Genomic DNA, 21,118 nt, shown 5'->3' with positions numbered 1-21,118 from the left:
CTTGGGGTTTTTAAATCCCCAACGTATATGCTGCTCTTAACTTGTTCCAGATTTAATTTCTCAGTTGCACTCCCAATTTCTAAAGGTATAGACGTTAGTAAGGCTACCTTTTCCCTGTAGAATGTCATGTAACCCAGCCCCTGAATAATGTAATGTAAAACTGCTGTAGAAGAACATTTTAGTATGTGCTTTAAGCTTTAACTATTGGGGGAAAATACTGAAAAAGAATGCTTGCATCTTCTGCAGAAAAATCTTTAAGACACGATTCATTCTGTAGTTCAACTCCCCCTGAGCAAAGAGCTACATGATAAATTTCTGTTAGAACTTAGGAGCTGCAGAAAAACAAAGTTTGCCTTTAAAAAAAAAAAGCCAAAGTAACAGCTATGTTTCATTTTATTGGCCAATAGGAAATAGATAATTCATTTTCCCCAGTCCTTTGACCTCATCAAACAATAAGCTCAGTGTATTGTAGACAGGTTATATGTGATAAATGTTTTTTAAAATTTCATTTTAATCCTTTGCTTCAAGTAATACAAAATGGTTCAAGTAATACAAAATGAGGCAGTCACATAATTGGATAACACGTCCATAGGAAGAATGGTTGCAACATCCTATTATGGGAACTGCAATACTCATATTTGTATCCAAGAGCCTACTCAGCATTATTAAAGAGGATATGCTCATTGCCCTCATTTCACTTTTGCTTTCTTAGTTCAGGTTTCAATTTCTTGCTATACTAGCTAGTCTCCTTCATTCCATCCAGTCTTATTCCCTTTAAATCCATCCAAAATAGTACTAGAGTTTTTCTCAATAATGAAAATCTTAGCATCTCTCTCAGTTGCCTATCTTAGCATCTCTCTCACTTGCCTTTGAGCCCCAAATGGCTCCCCAAGGATGTTTCATAAAATAAAGAGTTGTGGAATGATTTGTGACTGCTGTATCAAAAAAGCATTCTCTATTCAAATACATTGGAAAGTTTCTTGGAGTTAAATGGATTTCCTTATTGCAAGACTACTCAGAGCCCCTAGTGTTCTAAACTTCATTGGGAGCTACTAACAGAACTATAGGAGAGTACGTATAATTTCCCAGATGCATATATCCACTGGGTCCTTTTATCATGGAGGTCCCCACCTACTTTGTCAGCCTTATCTTGGCCCAAATATGGGCTGGAGCACTTGGTATTTCTGGGCTACATCGTGAACTTCTTCATCTTAGTGTGAGTTTATGTTATTCCTCTGCCTGTGAACACATTTCTCTTTCTATGAAATAAATGCATAGACATTCTTCAAAACCCAAGTCAGATCATATCATTCCTATAAAGCCTTTCTCTGATTTCTCTAGGGCAGAGCTATTCCCTTCTTCTTTCATATGACCATTGATCATTTTTTTTAATGTCTATTATTGAACTTCTAACTGTGGGTTATTTATTCATTTATTTTCTCATACAAATCTTTTATCTTTTTAAATAAAGCATATTCATGATTTCGAATTCCTCTTAAATGTATAGGTGAATATGGCAGCTAGTCTCCACAGTGGCTCCCCATCTCAATGAACCATAGCTACCAGATTTCCTAAAGATTTCCTAAACAAAACCTTGTGTGTACCAGGACCCAGAGACCCCACAGAGACTGAACCACACCTTCCTTTGAGTGTTTGAGTGTCTCCTGTGGAGGCACAGGTCAGCAGTGGCCTGCCATGGGGACAGGGGCCCTGTTTGCAGCAGACCTGGGTCACATAGAGGGTGGCATAAGCACTCTTGGAGGAGGTTGCCATTAGCCCCACCATAGCACTGCCAAGAGGATGACCCACAAAATGCAGAACAATTATACTGAAGAACTTCTCACACTGTTAAGAAAGTTCTAGGACCCACAACAGATTTCCCAACCTAGGGATCCAGCAAAGGGACTGAGAACCCAAGGGAATTTGACTTTGGAGGCCAGTGGGATTTGATTATAGAACTTCCACAGAACTGGGGAAACAGACTCTTGGAGGGCACAAACAAACCCTGTGTGCACCAACAAACCTTGTGCGCACCAGGAGCCAGAAGCAAGAAGCAGTGTCCTCAGAAGAGACTGAGCCAGACTTGCCTGTGAGTGTCCAGGAGTCTCTGGTGGAGGCATGGGTCAGTGGCCTGCTTGGGGGTCAGGAGCCCTGAATACAACAGTGCGTGCACAAATCCTTTTGAAGGAGGTTGCCATTACTTTCATTACTCCTACCATAGTTTGGCCTCAGGCCAAACAACAGGGAGGGAAAACAGCACACACCCCACCACCCATCAACAGAAAATTGGATTAAAGCCTTACTGAGCATGGCCCTGCCCATCAGAGCAAGACAGTTTCCCCCATAGTCAGTCTCTCCCATCAGGAAGCTTCCATAAGCCTCTTATCCTTATCCATCAGAGGGCAGACAGAATGAAAATCACAAACACAGAAAAGTAACCAAACTGATCACATGGACCACAGCCTTGTCTAACTCAATGAAACTATGAGCCATGCCATGTAGGGCCACCCAAGATGGAGAGGTCATGGTGGAAAGTTATGACAATACTTGGTCCACTGGAGAAGGAAATGGCAAACCACTTCAATATTCTTGCTTTTAGAACCCCATGAACAGTATGAAAAGGCAAAAAGATATGACAATGAAAGATGAACTCCCCAGGTTAGTAGGTGCTCAATATGCTACTGGAGAAGAGTGGAGAAATAACTCCAAAAAGAATGAAGAGATGGAGCCAGAGTGAAAACAATGTCCAGTTGTAGATGTGACTGGTGATGGAAGCAAAGTATAATGTTGTAAAGAGCATTGCACAAGAACCTGGAATGTTCAGTTCATTCAGTCGCTCAGTCGTGTCTGACTCTTTGCGACCCCATGAATCGCAGCACACCAGGCCTCCCTGTCCATCACCAACTCCCAGAGTTCACTCAGACTCACGAGTCAGTGATGCCATCCAGCCATCTCATCCTCTGTCGTCCCCTTCTCCTCCTGCCCCCAATCCCTCCCAGCATCAGAGTCTTTTCCAATGAGTCAACTCTTTGCATGAGGTGGCCAAAGTATTGGAGTTTCAGCCTTAGCATCATTCCTTCCAAAGAAATCCCAGGGCTGATCTCCTTCAGAATGGACTGGTTGGATCTCCTTGCAGTCCAAGGGACTCTCAAGAGTCTTCTCCAACACCACAGTTCAAAAGCATCAATTCTTCAGCGCTCAGCCTTCTTCACAGTCCAACTCTCACATCCATACATGACCACTGGAAAAACCATAGCCTTGACTAGATGGACCTTTGTTTGGCAAAGTAATGTCTCTGCTTTTGAATATGCTATCTAGGTTGGTCATAACTTTCCTTCCAAGGAGTAAGTGTCTTTTAATTTCATGGCTGCAGTCACCACCTGCAGTGATTTTGGAGCCCAGAAAAATAAAGTCTGCCACTGTTTCCACTGTTTCCCCATCTATTTCCCACGAAGTGATGGGACCAGATGCCATGATCTTCGTTTTCTGAATGTTGAGCTTTAAGCCAACTTTTTCACTCTCCACTTTCACTTTCATCAAGAGGCTCTTCAGTTCCTCTTCACTTTCTGCCATAAGGATGGTGTCATCTGCATATCTGAGGTTATTGATATTTCTCCCGGCAATCTTGATTCCAGCTTGTGTTTCTTCCAGTCCAGCGTTTCTCATGATGTACTCTGCATATAAGTTAAATAAGCAGGGTGACAATATACAGCCTTGACGTACTCCTTGGAAGTGGCCAAACAGGAGATGGTGAGAGTGAACACTGACCTTTTAGGAATCAGTGAACTAAGATGGACTGAAATGGGTGAATTTAATTCAGATGACCGTTATATCTACCACTGTGAGCAAGAATCCCTTAGAAGAAATGGAGTAGTCCTCATAGTCAACAAAAGAATCTGAAATCAGTAATTGGGTGCAATCTCAAAAACAAAAGCATGATCTCGGTTTGTTTCCAAGGCAAACCATTTAATATCACAGTAATCTGAGTCTATGCCTCAGCCACTAATGCTGAAGAAGCTGACGTTGAATGGTTCTATGAAGACCTACAAGACCTTCTAGAACTAACACCAAAAACAGATGTCTTTATCATAGTGGGGGACTGTAATGCAAAAGTAGGAAGTCAAGAGATACCTGGAGTAACAGGCAAGTTTGGCCTTGGAGTACAGAATGAAGCAGGGCAAAGGCTAACAGAGTTTTGCAAAGAGAACGTATTGGCAAATTGGCAAACACATTCTTCCAACAACACAAGAGAAGACTCTACACATGGCCATCACCAGATGGTCAATACCAAAATCAGATTGATTATATTCTTTGAAGCCAAAGATGGAGAAGTTCTATACAGTTGGCAAAAACAAGACTGGAAGCTGACTGTGGCTCAGGTCATGAACTCCTTATTGCCAAATTCAGACTTAAATTGAAGAAAGTAAGAAAGCCACTAGAACATTCAGGTATGACCTAAATCAAATCCATTATGATTATACACTGGAAGTGACAAATAGATTCAAGGGATTAGATCTGATAGACAGAGTGCCTAAAGAACTATGGATGGAGGTTCTTGACATTGTATAGGAGGCAGTGATCAAGACCATTCCCAAGAAAAAGAAATGCAAAAAGGCAAAATGGCTGTCTCAGGAGGCCTTACAAATAGCTGAGAAAAAAAAAGTGAAAGGCAAAGAAGAAAAAAAAAGATATACACATCTGAATGCAGAGTTCCAAAGCAAGTAGAGATAAGAAAGCCTACCTCAGCAATCAAAGCAAAGAATTAGAGGAAAACAATAGAATGGTAAGGACTAGAGATCTCTTCAAGAAAATCAGAGATACCAAGAAAACATTTCATGGAAAGATGGGCACAATAAAGGACAGAAATGGTATGGACCTAACAGAAGCAGAATATATTAAGAAGAGGTGGCAAGAATACACAGAAGAACTATACAACAAAGATCTTAATGACCCAGATAATCATAATGGTGTGATCACTCACCTGGAGTCAGATATTCTGGAAGGCAAAGTCAAGTGGGCCTTAGGAAGCATCACTATGAACAAAGCTAGTGGAGGTGATGGAATTCCACTTGAGTGATTTCAAATCCTAAAAGATGATGCTATTAAAGTGCTGCACTCAATATACCAACAAATTTAGAACACTCAGCAGTGGCCACAGGACTGGAAAAGGTCAGTTTTCATTCAAATCCCAAAGAAAGGAAATGCCAAAGAATGTTCAAAATACCGCACAATTGCACTCATCTCACACACTAGCAAAGTAATGCTCAAAATTCTCCAAGTGAAGCTTCAACAATATGTGAACTGAGAACTTCCAGATGTTCATGCTGGATTTAAAAATGGCAGAGGAACCAGAGATCAAATTGCCAACATCCACTGAATCATTCAAAAGGCAAGAAAGTTCCAGAAAAACATTTACTTCTGCTTTGTTGACTATGCCAAAGCCTTTGACTGTGTGGCTCACAACCAACTGTCAAAAATTCTTAAAGAGGTGAGAATGCCAGACCACCTTAATCTGCCTCCTGAGAAATCTGTACGCAGGTCAAGAAGCAACAGTTAGAACCAGACATGGAACAAAGGACTGGTTCCAAATTGGTAAAGGGATAAATCAAGGCTATATTTTGTCACCCTGCTTATTTAACCCATATCCAGAGTACATCATGCGAGATATCGGGTTGGATGAAGCACAAGCTGGAATCAAGATGGCAGGGATAAATATCAATAACCTCAGATATGGAGATGACATTTTCTTGGACTCCAAAATCACTGCTGATGGTGACTGCAGCCATGAAATTCAAAGACACTTGCTCCTTGGAAGAAAAGCTATGACCAACCTAAACAGCATATTAAAAAGCAGAGACATTACTTTGCCGAACAAGGTCCATCTAGTCAAAGCTATGGCTTTTTCAATAGTCATGTATGGATGTGAGAGTTGTACCATAAATAAGCTGAATGCCAAAGAATTGATGCTTTTGAACTGTGGTGTTGGAGAAGGCTCTTGAGAGTCCCTTGGACTGCAAGGAGATCAAACCAGTCAATCATAAAGGAAATCAGTCCTGACTCTTCATTGGAAGGACTGATGCTGAAGCTGAAGCTCAGATACTTTGGCCACCCTATGAGAAGAATTGACTCATTTGAGAAGACCCTGATGCTGGGAAAGATTGAAAGCAGGAGGAGAAATCAGTGACTGAGAAAGAGATGGTTGGATGGCATCACTAACTTGATGGACGTGAGTTTGAGCACGCTCCGGGAGTTGGTGATGAACAGGGAAGCCTGGTGTGCTGCAGTCCATGGGTTCGCACGATTGAGTGACTGAACTGACCACATTTCCTGCCAAAGAGTAGTCTTCCCCGTGAACCTTGGCAGGCCTGGTCACTTGCTTTTGATCACTAGACTTTTGTGCAAAAGACACTGCATGACTTCCAAGGTTCTGTCACAAGAAGTCTTGCAATTTTCAAATGGATTCGGTAGAATGTTCATTCTCAGGGAAGCTTGGTACCAAGTAAGAAGTTTGACTACACAGAGCCACTCTTCTCTGAGAAAGTTCATGCTAGTTATGTGAAGAGATAAGGGAGAAACACAGGGAGAGGGAGAGAGTGGGAAACAGGGAAGAAGAGAGTGATAGAGAGATGCCCAGCCCTGCTGTTTTGACCTTTTAGACAAAATACGAGACATACGAGAGAAGTTACCTTGTATATTTAGCCCACCCACTACCTGACTTCAACTGAAAACTCACATGGTAATTGTCTAGCTGGTTCAGTCAATCTGGTAGTTGGGTAATGCTTTCTTTATCTCTCTCTCTCTCTCTCTCTCACACGCACATACACACTCACACACACACACACTCAAACATGTGGCATATGCTTTGGTATCAGTTGGGAGGGAAGCTGAAAGGACCTTAAAAAGACTTTACTTAAGTAAAGTCTGTCAAAAATGTCAGCTGACTTATGCATTTTAAGACTTAGAAACAAGAAGTGTGAACAAAAAGACTGTTCAGTTCTTATGCAAAATCTATAGGAAGCATTTCTAAGGCAGTTGCTTGCCTATTAAGAACAAAAATGTTTGTCTCAACCAACTTCTCATCTATACAACAAAAGACCCTCAAAGGAAGAAATGGCTTCAAGCTAAGCATAAGAATTAGGGTGCTGCTAGCGATGGCACCCCACTCCAGTACTCTTGCCTGGAAAATCCCATGGACGGAGGAGCCTGGTGGGCTGCAGTCCACGGGGTCGCGAAGAGTTGGACACGACTGAGTGACTTCCCTTTCACTTTTCACTTTCATGCATTGGAGAAGGAAATGCAACCCATTCCAGTGTTCTTGCCTAGAGAATCCTAGGGACAGGGGAGCCTGGTGGGCTGCCGTCTATGGGGTCACACAGAGTCGGACACGACTGAAGTGACAGAGCAGCAGCAGCAGTAAAATATTGCTTCAGCGTAAATAGTTTCAAGATTCTTGGGTAAGACCTCAAAAATATTCACAGCATGCTTGGTAGATCCGCTCAAGTAGACCATGGATCGGCAACTTTTTCTGTTAAGGGCCAGATAGCAAATATGGGTTTTGCAGGCTACATAAGATATAAGCCCCATTTTCTTTTTTTTGCTTGTTATAGCATAATACACAGAACATAAAATTTACCATTAGTGACGTTTACCGCACAGTGTTATATGACCATCACCATTGTCAAGTTACTGAATACTTTTATCACCCCTAAAGGAAAACCCATACTCATTAGGCAGTCACTTTCCCAGCCCCTATTGAGCCCTCCCTGCCTCTGAAAACCACTTTCTGACTCTGTGGATTTCCCTTTTTAAACATTTTGAATAAACAGAATCTTAGAATATGTGGTCTTTTGTATCTCCCTCCTTTTGTTTAACATAACAGTTTTAAGGATCATCCCTTGTACACTGTAGCATGTATCAGTGTTTCATTGCTTTTAAGAGCAGAATAATAAACATCCCAATATATGAATGCACCAGGTTATGTTCATCCGTTCATCGGTTCATGAGTATTTGGGTTGTTTCACCTTTTGACTGTTGTGCACAATGCTGCTACGAGCATCTATGTACATATTTTTCTTTGAACACTTTTAGTTCTTTGGGGTACATACCCAGCAGGGGAATCACCAAACGTAGTGAAGGTGTTAGTTGTTCAGTCATGCCTGACTCTTTGCGACCCTATGGACTGTAGCCTGCCAAACTTGTCTGCACATGAAGTTCTCCAGGCAAGAATACTGGAGTGGGTTCAGTTCAGTCAGTTCAGTCGCTCAGTCGTGTCCGATCTTTGCGACCCCATGAATCGCAGCACGCCAGGCTTCCCTGTCCATCACCAACTCCCGGAGTTCACTCAGACTCACGTCCATCGAGTCAGTGATACCATCCATCCATCTCATCCTCTGTCATCCCCTTCTCCTCCTGCCCCCAATCCCTCCCAGCATCAGAGTCTTTTCCAATGAGTCAACTCTTTGCATGAGGTGGCCAAAGTACTGGAGTTTCAGCCTTAGCATCATTCCTTCCAAAGAACACCAGGACTGATCTCCTTCAGAATGGACTGGTTGGATCTCCTTGCAGTCCAAGGGACTCTCAAGAGTCTTCTCCAACACCACAGTTCAAAAGCATCAATTCTTCGGTGCTCAGCCTTCTTCACAGTCCAACTCTCACATCCATACATGACTACTGGAAAAACCATAGCCTTGACTAGATGGACCTTTGTTGGCAAAATAATGTCTCTGCTTTTGAATATGCTATCTAGGTTGGTCATAACTTTCCTTCCAAGGAGTAAGCGTCTTTTAATTTCATGGCTGCAGTCACCATCTGCAGTGATTTTGGAGCCCAAAAAAAATAAAGTCTGACACTGTTTCTACTGGAGTGGGTAGCCATTCATTTCTCCAGGGGATCTTCTCAACCCAGAGGCTGAACCCAGGTCTCCCATACTGCAGGAAGATTCTTTACTGTCTGAGCCACCAGGAATCGCTGAGTCATATGGCAATTCTGTTTAATTTACTGATGGGCTGCTAATACTATTTTCCACTGTGACTGCACCATTTTACATTCCCATCAGCAATGTACAAGTTTTCTAATTTCTCCACGTCCTCACCTGTGCTTGTTATTTTCTGATTTTATTTATTTTTTAAAATTAAAACCATTATAAAGGTGTAGAGTGGTCTCTTAATGGGGTTTTGATTTGCACTTCCCTAATGACTAATAACGCTGAATTTAATTTTAATGTGCTTTTGGTCATCTATAAGTTTTCTTTTTTTTAGTAAAGTACATATTCAAGTCCTTCTGTTGTTGCTGTTGTTATTAAGTTGCTTAGTCATGTCCAACTCTTTTGTGACCTCATGGGCTGTAGCCTCACCAGGCTCCTTTGTCCATGGGATTTCCTGGGCAGGAAGACTGGAGTGGGTAGCCATTCCCTTCTCCAGGGGATCTTCTAGCCTCAGGGATTGAACCTGGGTCTCCTGTATTGCAGGTGGATTCTTTACTGTCTGTAGGAGAGCACAGCAACCCACTCTAGTCTTCTTGTCTGGAGAATCCCACGGACAGAGGAACCTGACAGGTTGTTGTCTATACCATCTGAATCAACAGGGAAGAGTGCTAAATTAAATTATTGTCAAAGGGAGGCAGTCAATTGTAATGGCTAAAAGTCAGATGGCCTGGATCAAAAGCCTGCTCTGCCATGTGCCAGTTGGGTGAGCTTAGACCAGTCATGCAACATTTGCGGGGGTGGGGGGGGGGGGGTGGGGGTGGTCTTTGCTTCTTCTCCTGTAAAATGGAAATTATACATTTATCTCCTGGGGCTGTTGTGAGAATTAAATGAATTGACATATACAAAATGCTCAGAAAAATGGTTGGCGTTGACTAAGCATGAAGAAGGTATTACCCATTATTTTTATTGTTACTATTAACACTAAGCAGATATGCATAAAATCAGACCTAGAAACACAGTGCCAAAAGGTCAAAGCAATAGCAACCACTGAACTAAAGTTTCTGCCCATATTGATTAATTTAAGAGGTGGGAATTATTGTCTTATATCTAAGGAAATATTGACTTGGAGCTGTTGATTATCTTGTCCAAGACCACACAGCTAGTGACATACAGGATTTGTTATTAGGCAGTCTAGTTTTAAAACTTGTCCTCTTAACCTGTATATCTTCTTACATGCTATCATAAGAAACAGAAATACGGAGAGGAAACAATTTATTCTGCTAGATTGCCGGCAAGGCTTTGCAGAGAAGGCAGGTTTAAAAATTCCCATGTGGATCAGAAGAAAAAAGTTTCTAGCCAATGTTTCCTAACTTTTTGTAGGGTTTTTTTCTCAGTTTCCCAAGTTGTTTTTGTGAGTAGAAGGGAGAAACCTACACTACTTACCTAATGGTTTCTATTAAATGTTGAGTTTTACTTAAGCATTTAAGTTCAGTTTTACAAATCTTTTCTTTTTTTTACAAATCTTATTCTAGTTTGAAATATATATTTTTTATGTGAAAGTAGAACAGTTATCTCTCAAGAGGCAGTTTGATTAAAATTCATTAACTGAAATTGAAAGCACTAAATTTCCCTTTTATAATATAAATCAGTCACATTTTCAAACTTAGTTAATTAAGTTACCTTAAATGTCTTCAAATGCATGTATAAATTTTTAAACACATCCTTTCTTTTTATTTAAGTTTCAGGTGTGCTACATAATGATTGACATTTGCATACATTATGAAAAGATCACCACCACAAGTCTAGGAACCATCTATCTCCATATAAAGTTATTATGGTGTTATTGACCATGTTCCTTATGTTTTATATTAAATCCCCTTGGCTTATTCATTAAACAACTGGAAGTTTGTACCTCTTAATCCCCATTATCTATTGCAGCCATTCACCCCCAATTTCTTTAAACACTTAAATATTTAACCAATAACTTCATTGCCCTAACAAGGAGAAGTTTCCCAAATGCTTAAATGGCTTTGGAATTTGGATAAATAAATCTTAAAAATCAGTATTTTTAAAAACAGAATTTTTTACCTTCATTTTGTAAAATGTAGACCCTTATCTATGTTAATTGGGAAATTCGTTTTTCTAATTATTCATTTTTTTCTGTTCTATATTAAATGATCCTGAGTCCCAAAGACAGGCTACTAATTATTAGAATATTGAAGTGTAATTCAACACTTAAAAAAAGATTTATATTGCATTTTACTTTTGGGTGATATAGAACATACTTTGATACTGTTGAGAAGTCATTATTATGATGATCACTTACCATTGAGTTGGTTCACCTCTTTTAAAAAGCGTTGATAATACACTTTTGGATAAATAACTTGTATTTTTTGATAAAATGTCTTAAATATATTGTAGTTTAGATTTTCTGTACTTTCATTAAATTTATATGTCTTCCCAGATTTTTTTTTTTAGTATCATCTTGTTTCTCACCACTCTTTCCGGCAGCAGAACATAAAAATGTTTCAGAATGAGGAGATTTAAGGACAACGCCTCCATTTTTATTTATACCACATCAAAACATTTGTCTGTATATTTATGTACACAGAACTTATTTAGGTAGTCACGGGAAATCAAAAGTAGCAGTGCAAGGAGAAATTGAATCAAGATTATTTTTACATATATCAAATATGATAGATAATTTTTATCAATGGAATGAAATAAAAGACTGAAAATGAATCAGTTGAAGTAATTTTGGAGTGCTAAATTGCAAAAGGAAATTCTAAAAAGCCTAAGAAATGAATGGCAAAAATGAAACAGAGGGAATAGCAGGTCTTTTCTGGGAGAAGTAAAATATACAAGAAGATTTCTATGAAGATTTTGCTAATGGAACTGTTCTGAACCAGGACAGTGGAAAACGATAAAATCCTTTGATTGTCTGCAACTTTATTTCTTTAAAGAAAGTGGGCAAATCTTTGGCAATGAGAAAAGAGGGAAGGAGTTATTTTTATAATACCGGATAATAGCTTGAAATCCCAGAGTTACTAAATGAATTCAGACTAAGCTATTTTACTTTAATGCAGGAATCTGTGCATCTTTACATCTTTGGCAGAAAATGCTCTCAGGGTTTATTTATATCTTTCATCCTCTTATTGTTCACTCAGTGAATCATGGTATTATCTGTTCATTGTTTTGTTTCTTCCAGCAATACTATAGTTCATGTTTACCAGTAATTTTGTAACATTCTTTCTTTCTCCCAAGTAAGACAGGATGCCAGAGAAGGCTTACTTTGGGTGAGAGTTATCCTGGGTTCCCCCATAGGTTAGAGCAGCCTTGTTCAGGACCTGCTACTTCTGGGCTATGCCAGGCACCAAACCCTTCCTGGGAATCTCCTTTGTGAGTGTGGGAGGACTCCTATCATTTTTTTCCTGAGGTCACTTAATAGATTCTGAAAGCCTGATCTGGTTCTTCCCTAGAGAAGGTCTCACCAAAGTTGGAGTAAAAAAAAAAAAAAAATGTCTATGTTTTGAGCTCAGAGAATGTGAATACATTGAGTTTGATTGTCCCATCTTGCATTTTATGAAGAGCCCGCATTTAGGATAGTAAAGATGGAAAATGCACCTCCCACAGTAAAGCCTGTGAGGGCAAGCGCTCTCTTTGTTCATCATTGTTTTTTCCATAGGCACTTGAACAGTGTCCCCTTCGGTACCTTTGCATAGATTTCAATACCAAATTTGTTGGATGGGCTAAGAAATGAAATAAGAAAATGAAATCTTACTGTTTTGTTCTGGAAAGAATATTTAAAAAATTTGTATTGAGATATAGTTGATTTACAATGTTGTATTAGTTTCAGGTGTACAGTAAAGCAATTCAGTTATACATATACATATTAATTCTTTTTTTAGATTCTTCTCTCATATAGGTTATCACAGAATATTGGATACACTTACCTGTGCTATATAGTAAGTTCTTGTTGGCTATCTATCTTACATTGATATACAATAGAATGTGTAAATCCTACTGTTTATCTTCCTTTGCTATTTATTGTTTTGGTTCATCTTCAATAAAGCTGAGATCTTATTGTATGAAAAAATGGGAAAATGTATTGCTTATAAATATAGCATTATGCATATGGAAGCTTAAGATACTATATGTTGTCTTATTTATATTTTACTTTAAATTTTGGTTATTTATTTGGATGTTAGTATTGAAATCATGTAAATATGATATAAATGACTGTTACAAAAATTGAGAATGAGAAATTTCAACAGCTGAACATTTTATAAATATTCTATAATTGCATTTTGAATATTTATTAATTCTAAATTTAAGTTCAGATGGTTAAACCTGAGCATTTCAATTCCTGTTAGCCTTTTTAAAAAAGATTTAAAAATATAAATTAGGTGTCTAATCACTTTCAATTTTTTACCATTGCTCACATTTCCAAAGTGATTTCCTTAAAACATATAAGACTCTCTGAAGAGAGAAAAAAAAGAGAAACAACCATTGCTAAATGAGATGGCAGAAATATTTCCTGTGTCTCTCTACTTCATTTCCCACTCACTCTCTCTACCAGTTTGCAATTAACTCAAAAACTTTTTTATAAAATGGAGCAGTTACAAAGGGCATATATGCACATACATATTCAGGCCTATGTAATATCTTTATAATTTGGCACCTTTAGAATAAAAGAGGAAGGTGTAAAATGCCTTGCAATCCAGTATTCATTATGAAAGGTAGCTACAATCAACAGACAATTTTTTTTTTTAAACTAAAAATCCCCTATTAATCAGGCAGGGAAAAGTCTATGTGGTAATGTAGCAACATTTGTTATTATTTATTTCTTTTTCCTAGTTCTTTCAGAAAATGAATGGCAAAAATTAGTTAAGAAAATAAAAGTACTATGTTTTCTCTCTATGATTCTGTGACCCTTTAACTTGTCTAAAGCCAATATGATAGTAGATGAAAGAATATTACAAAAATATTTTAACTTGTAAAAACTCAATCTCAGTTCACAGCTTACTTTTCATGAGTATCCTTGTCACTGCATGTATAACATAGCTAGGATATATGGCAATTGGTGAGTTCCCTATACTCTAGTGGGGTTTCCGTCTCTCCCTCTTCCTCTGTCTGTCTCCCTCTTCCTCTCTTTCTCAATGATAATATCAATGTACATAAATGGTTTTATATTTGGCTTCTCACAGTGTTCCTGAGAAGGCACATTTTACATATACATGTACTATTTAGTATTTGTAACTCCACGACAGAGACTCACCTCTTTCAGAGACAGAAAGAGTTCAGAGAAGAGGTCACAAAGAAATGGTTTATGCCTTCACGATGATCCTTTACATCTTCATTTGGATCGTTCGTTGTTTGGGGAGGGTGATGTAATGGACTCACTGCCTAACTAGGAGAACTCTCTAAGGTCTTCATGGCAGCCATATCAGGAAGGCAGGGCAGAAGGAAATTCTCCATCTTTGTAAAAGAGTAAAAAGTTCTTAGACTCCGGTATATGTGCTCAAATCCTACTGGAACCTGAAAATCAGGCTATCAGCATTAGTGTGATTCATTTGTTTTAAGTATTTTAATAGACCCTGGCACAGTGTAAGCATTGAGTCTCATGGTTAAATGGAAATAAGAGCATAATTTGATACATATAACACCCTCTTGAATTTGAAATTATAGCAACCCAATGGAGCACCAAAATAGAAACTTCTACTTTTGTTAACTATGTAAATAGGGCAAACTGATTGCCCTGGAATTCATGATTTTATCACGGTTCTCTTTTAAAAGCTTATGGCTATGTCGGCCTCATTTTTTTGGTTATTGCTAATTTGGATTAATGCAATATGCTAATAACTATGATGCTACGGATAAAGATTATGGGAATGGGAAATGATAACAGGAAAAAGAAAATCAACCCAGATTTTACTGAAAGTTCCTGGAGAAAGAGTTTAGAAATGATACTCTAGTGTTCCCCAAACTCCATTAACCTAACGGAAGAGGAATGTGTGTGTGTGTGTGTGTGTGTGTGTGATTTTGATATGCCCACAGTTGGTTGAAGATAGATTGGCAGTAACAGCTGCCACCAGTGTCAACAATCAAGTACAATGAAGTGTGGCAACCCCCCAACTGTTTTCCATTCAAATGAGTTATGAGTTCTCACTGTTCGGAATCAATCTAATTTTAAAAAAGAATATATATATATACGTCTAGTTGTGAGAATTGGGGAATATCCACCTGGCAGGGAAATTTTCATGCTTTGAAAATCAGTGGAAAAAAAGAGATTACATTAGATCAATCAAAGTCACTAGAAAATGTTAAAGTGAGAAAAATCAGAGTAGCAAGAAATAACAAAAAAAGCAATCCAGAGGAACACATTAATAAGAACGAGTGTCAGTTTTGCTTGGTCAAGGACTTTGCTACAGAGGATCAGAACACGGAGCACCATGTCAGCAATGCGCAGAGGCGACTGCAAATGGCAAGGGGCCTGCTCCACCCCCGACATCAAAGCCTAGTTGGAGAAAAAAAAGGCTTGGTTTCTTGTCACTTAATCCGACATTACACACTTCTTTTAAACATCAAAAATGCTGCTCAGCCTTTGGATTGCTGGGCATTCTTATGACTAATCCAGCCTTAATTATAAAAATTTTATATTCCCTCAGTTTCCTCCCCCTGCACCACCAAATGCCTGCTTGGAGCAGGAGGCATTGAACACAGGTGAAAGGAAAGTAGGGAATATGGTATGGTAAAAGGGAATTGCTTCTTACTTAGTGGTCAGAGTTAGCTTGTATGTTCTAGTAGTATCTATGTAAAGATCTTTTTCATAAAAACATTAATTCAACTTCAAGTTATCCCTTTGCTTGATAGGAAAATTAGTTTTTGTTTTTATTTTTTTTTTCCTTTCTAAACTCTTCCTAATAGATTGCTCTGAGGTGTCTTAAGTGGTACCAGGGTCTCACAGGTCCCTTCAGGCTTCTCTTCTCAAGAGGTAAAGGCTGCATATTTCTTTTCAAACAGATTTGATCCAGGGATGCTGATTTGTGATTTTTTTGTGCCTTGAGGCCTAAAAGTACATGCCATTTGTGTCTATGTACTTGAACTTGAATGATGTCAAGTCACAAAGTTAGATAAATTACTAGGAGAGCAAAATAAAGAAGTTATTTCAGGCAATTCCCATGAATATCCTAAGCTGATGGCTTCCTCCTCTTTTCCTAATGATTAACATGGTCTTGTCCTTTCTCTCCCCATAACATCTCTAAATGCTTGAAGGCAATTAACATGTCTCTTTTTCAATTGTCTCTCCTCTAGCCTGAACATGCCCATCACACACAGGTCTGCCTTATTTCCAAACCTTTTATCAGTTCAGTTGCTTTCCTTTGAACTCACTCCAGTGTGTCTTTTCAAACATATGATATCCAAAACAAGAACACAACCCAAGGAGGCCAAGATGGAGCAACTCAAAGCTGTGAAAGTGACTTCTTTCTTTTTGCATTCCACTTAAAACCTAGTCGCATTAAAGTCTTTGCCTTTATTGGAAATAGATTTTTGTTAATCCCTCTAAGTCTACTGCCCACAATCTGTAACACCAGAGCCTTTGGTACTATTAAACTTCCTCTTGTGTTAATGTGAACAGATGATTCCTTCACAGGACTATTTCATCGCTGATTTCAAGCAATTTTTCCAATGTAATGAAAGTCATTCTGTATTATTATCTCTCTTCAATGCTCTTTACAATCATTCATTAGTGTGTTGCTTGTGAACACGTTTAATAATTGGTTATCCTTTTGATTCTGTTTCTAATTTACAACACATCATTGAATTATACGGTGGAGGAAACAGTGTATAATGTACATTCTTTTCCAAACGTGGCACTGGTCTATTAGCAATTATTCTTTTGCCCCAAAGATCAGAAATGGTAGGATATCCATCTTTCAGTAATTTCCTCTACTCCATATTTTTCTGGTTTCTCTATAAGAATGCCACCCTTGCATCTGAAGGAGGACAGGTGTTAAGGGCAGCTGCGCTGGGTCTCTTCTGGCAGTCTCCCAGCAATGAGAGTCCTCCCCCGCCCCCTCTCCTGGAGCTCAATCCCCAATTCTCCTCACCTCCTTCGCAGACCATAGATATGTTACAGTTGGAATGGAAAAGCTACCATCCAAGCTGGGATGCATAATGCCTAATTATTAATAAAGTCTTTGTATTTGCAAATTTACTAGTGATGGATGATGACAAGAAAATACCACTAGAGGAAATGGCTTCAGGAAACTAACACTGGACTATTTTTTTGGAGGAAAACTGTATTTATAAGAAACTTTTCATAAATTATATCTTATGAGATATATTTTATTTATTTCTTAGTGACTTCTAAGAAACATTTATTCCTTACCAATACCTGGCAGTCCATCCAAACAGTGGCAAGATTTACCCTTCATATCTGAGCAACCTTATGTTAACTTTTACAACATGGTAGCCCCCAGAACAAGAGAGAACTTTATCAACAGTGTTCTGAAATATAGTCCTGAGTGGTCAGTCACAAGAGCAAAACTGCTTTGAAATCTTGTATTTTATCCAAAACATTGATATGAATTTAAAATTTTACTCCATTATATGCCTGCGGTTGATTTCATATAAAAGGAAAAATTTAGATTCAATACCAGCTGAATTCTCACCTAGATTATTTTTCTTTTGCTGAAAGTCTGAAGCTAAGATGACTAACATTTATTATGATATTGTAACATGTAATATAATTATTGATTGTTTTTTGCCTGATTTTTGCCGCAACATCTAAGCACTGGAGGGAGGACAAGAAGGACTCACAGACACTGGAGCAGTGACTCGCCACATCGGTGATGCTACACCAATATTTGTTGAAAGAATAACTTAACCTCATGTGGCTCCCTTTGCCTCTGATAAAGGAAATTTTGGAAATTTTATACTCCTTTGTGAGATGCAGGGAGTTAGAACATCTCAAGATTCATCACCTGATCTTGAAATGACTGTATCATCTAGCCAACTTGAACAAATAAACCAGAAGACTTGACTCCACAGACTTCTTTACATAGCCCTAAACGTACTGCACTTGATGTCTCTCTGCTTGCTTGTTTTCCTCACTTAACTGAGTGGTGAAGAAGGAAGGGAAAGCCTGGAGGGCAAAAATAGTACATTTACCTCTCTATTCTCAGTGAACGAATTGAAGGGCTGAAGGAATGAGTAAATGCATCACTGGAGGATTGCATGATTCTGCCTCAGAGGGCAGGTAAGATAAACTTATTTTTAGGTGATCCATGATATGGTCCAATATATTTTAAGGTCCTCCATAATCTGATTCTTTTTCAACTTTATTTTCTATATACTGATCAATATATATACTGATCAATATAGGAGGTGCTTGGTATGTAGAAGGAGCACAATAAATGCCAGATTTCATCCAAATGCTGGGTAGTATGTGTGTGGCAGCCAACAGTGCTCAATAAAGGCTATTCTCACCATTCCATTGTCCTAGTCTATAAATTAAGCAACAATATTTACTAACTTACTATGCTCAAACACACACATCTGTATCCCAAGCTCACATTCACTTTAGTTATTCATCTGTGATTTCCCTGTTCTTAGAAGACTGGGCTCCTTTTTATTATCTGCACTCAAATGCAGTCCAATTTTCACCTCTTTTCTTCTGAACTCTCCAGCCTCTTTTAAGTTTCTCATCCAAGAATAACTATAGTTGACACCCCAAATGAGTCTATTTAATAATATTATTTTGCATTGTCAAAAAAATCACTGCAGAGATAGTCTTTTCTCTCCAACAAGAAACATTCCCTAGGATTAAGATTGTGTATAGACAGCAAGTTTTCAAACATATTTTTTGACAGATTGATAAATATCTGTCTTTCATGGTTCTTAACTTTGTTTCTTTCTCTTTAATTATCACAGTTCATAAGCTAATGAAAACATGGGAGGAAAAAATATTAAAACATCGCTCCCGTGAAAAATTATTTAAAATTCCTCTAGTTTGCAAGCACCCATTTGAGTGCTTATTGGAATGAAAGGCCAACATGATTTAGTTAAAGACTGAAATGTTCTCATGTTTATTTGTGGGATCAGTTTTGCAGCTCTGGATGACTTTAGACTTCATGGGAGTCATTTTGCAGGAAATTGCAAATTATTCTGCATCAATTTTCTTTGTCTCTTATTCAATGCTGCCTTAACTTGAAAGGAAGCAAGACTTTTCTTCTCCTGAGGGCTGTTGTAAATTGATTTGGGAGCAGAAAAGTAGAGAGCAAAGGAAACATCTTCTAACCATCACATTTAAATGCCTCTTCACTTTTTGAATACCACATCTATTCTAATAATAAAAACTCTGAATGAAAAAAAAGTATTTCATTTTAGAGTATATTTTCTTTATTCAGTATATTTAGATACATTTAAGTTTCAAATATGCTCTTTTTAATATAGTCAAAGTATCATCATCTATGTATTAGTTATATGGCACTAATACTTTCCAGAAGTTATAGCAATATCCTTTTACTGTTTACTTAGTACTTGTTTCAAAAGAAGATTGCATTAATCTAGCTAAAAAAAAAAAAAGAAAAAAAACCTCAAGTACCTGTGTCTCTTGTCTGTTATTATACTCATAGCAGATTGCTAGGGTCCTAGAAAGACGAAAAGTCCCAACTACAAAGACAGAAATAGAGCATGCTATTTCCACCTTTTGACCAGCAGTGATAGTTAAAGGGTATGAGAGCATGTGAAGATACAATTTTATTTTTCCCAAAGCTTTGTTGGAGGTATAGAAGAAACAGTCTAGACATGATACTGGATTAGGAACTAACAACAAGAAGTTAGTGGATTATGACAGCGGGAAAGCGTAATCTTCTGAAGACTTTGTTGGGCTTACCTTGTATGTCAAATGTCAGTTCTTTTTTTGCACATGTTCTAAAGACAATAGCATTGTTGATAATTTGGCCAGTGCATTTGAGAAGATGCTTTGTTGGAACCAGTCTGCCTTTGGCACACGGAGGCAGGACTGTGTTGAAACAGCAGAAAGGAAATGCCAAGGAAGTTTCTCCAAAACTATAATATCTGTTTACATTTTTGTGTGGGTGAGAGAAAATGAAGCCTCTTGGTAAGTTAAGAGATGAAGCGCTGAAAACATACCGTGGAAAGATGTTACCGTCACAAAACTTTAAATGTACCTTATTTTGTGGAAACTGACACAAGGAACTTGCTGAGGAATGACGCTTTGGGTTAGGCATCAACTTCTGAGGCGGTTTAATGAGAGACTGTGTGATAATATGAAGAGAAAGAAAGTAGCCGAGGGATGAGTTCTCCAGGGTTGTGTTTTACACACACTTCAGATATGTTGCCCAGATCTTTAAAGGAATGAGTCACTCCCAGGCACTCTCTTGACCTTTTATAAAGGATTTTTGTGCTCTTGTTTTGCCATTTTTACAGTGTAGCCTCAGAGAAGACAGAGGGCATGGGCTTCCTTTGAAAATCTTGCCAAGACAAGTATGGTGTTGGGAGAAAAATGTGCCCTGGGGATTTTGAATGTGCGACACCAGGGCTCTACTTGCAGACTTTCCAAAGTCACTCACTCTTTCGGTAACTAACAGCAGCATTGGTGATAAAAATTCACCCACCATGGGACTATGTCTCACCACTGTTATTCCTGATTTTCTGCTCTAAGCTGAAGTGGTTATTTTTAAAAGGTGAATAAATTTTAGCTACAGGTAGTCCTTAAATATTACATCATCTTTTAAAAGAATGAGTAAAGGCAGTGCCCGGGGTAATTATCTCCGTAGTTTGAGTGCCCCTTCTTTGTAAATTATCTCCAAAAGACAAGGAAATTTAGGGCATGCGTGTACTTTGACTTATGTTCCTCTCTGATCGTGATCATCTTACTTATTTTTCTGCTTGTGGAATTTCACCTTTTAAAGGTTATTCTTTTTTTCTGTTCAAATGATGTATAGGCATGTTGTACTTTATTTGAAAGTTACCACTTTTCACTGCAAAGCTATTTGCATTCCGATGGTAGTTGAAATGATTGGGATATCCTTATTTATTTATAGCTAGATAGGTAATAACCATACATAGAAGGCATATTGATGATAGTTTTCCTTTATTTATATTTCCATAGGTCATAATTTCCTCAAAAGCATTTTTCCTGGCCCAAAATTTATACTAGATAGC

This window comes from Bos indicus, chromosome 6 (assembly GCF_029378745.1).
Source record: "Bos indicus isolate NIAB-ARS_2022 breed Sahiwal x Tharparkar chromosome 6, NIAB-ARS_B.indTharparkar_mat_pri_1.0, whole genome shotgun sequence".
NCBI lineage: Eukaryota > Metazoa > Chordata > Mammalia > Artiodactyla > Bovidae > Bos > Bos indicus.
Note: the sequence above shows the minus strand (reverse complement) of the source record.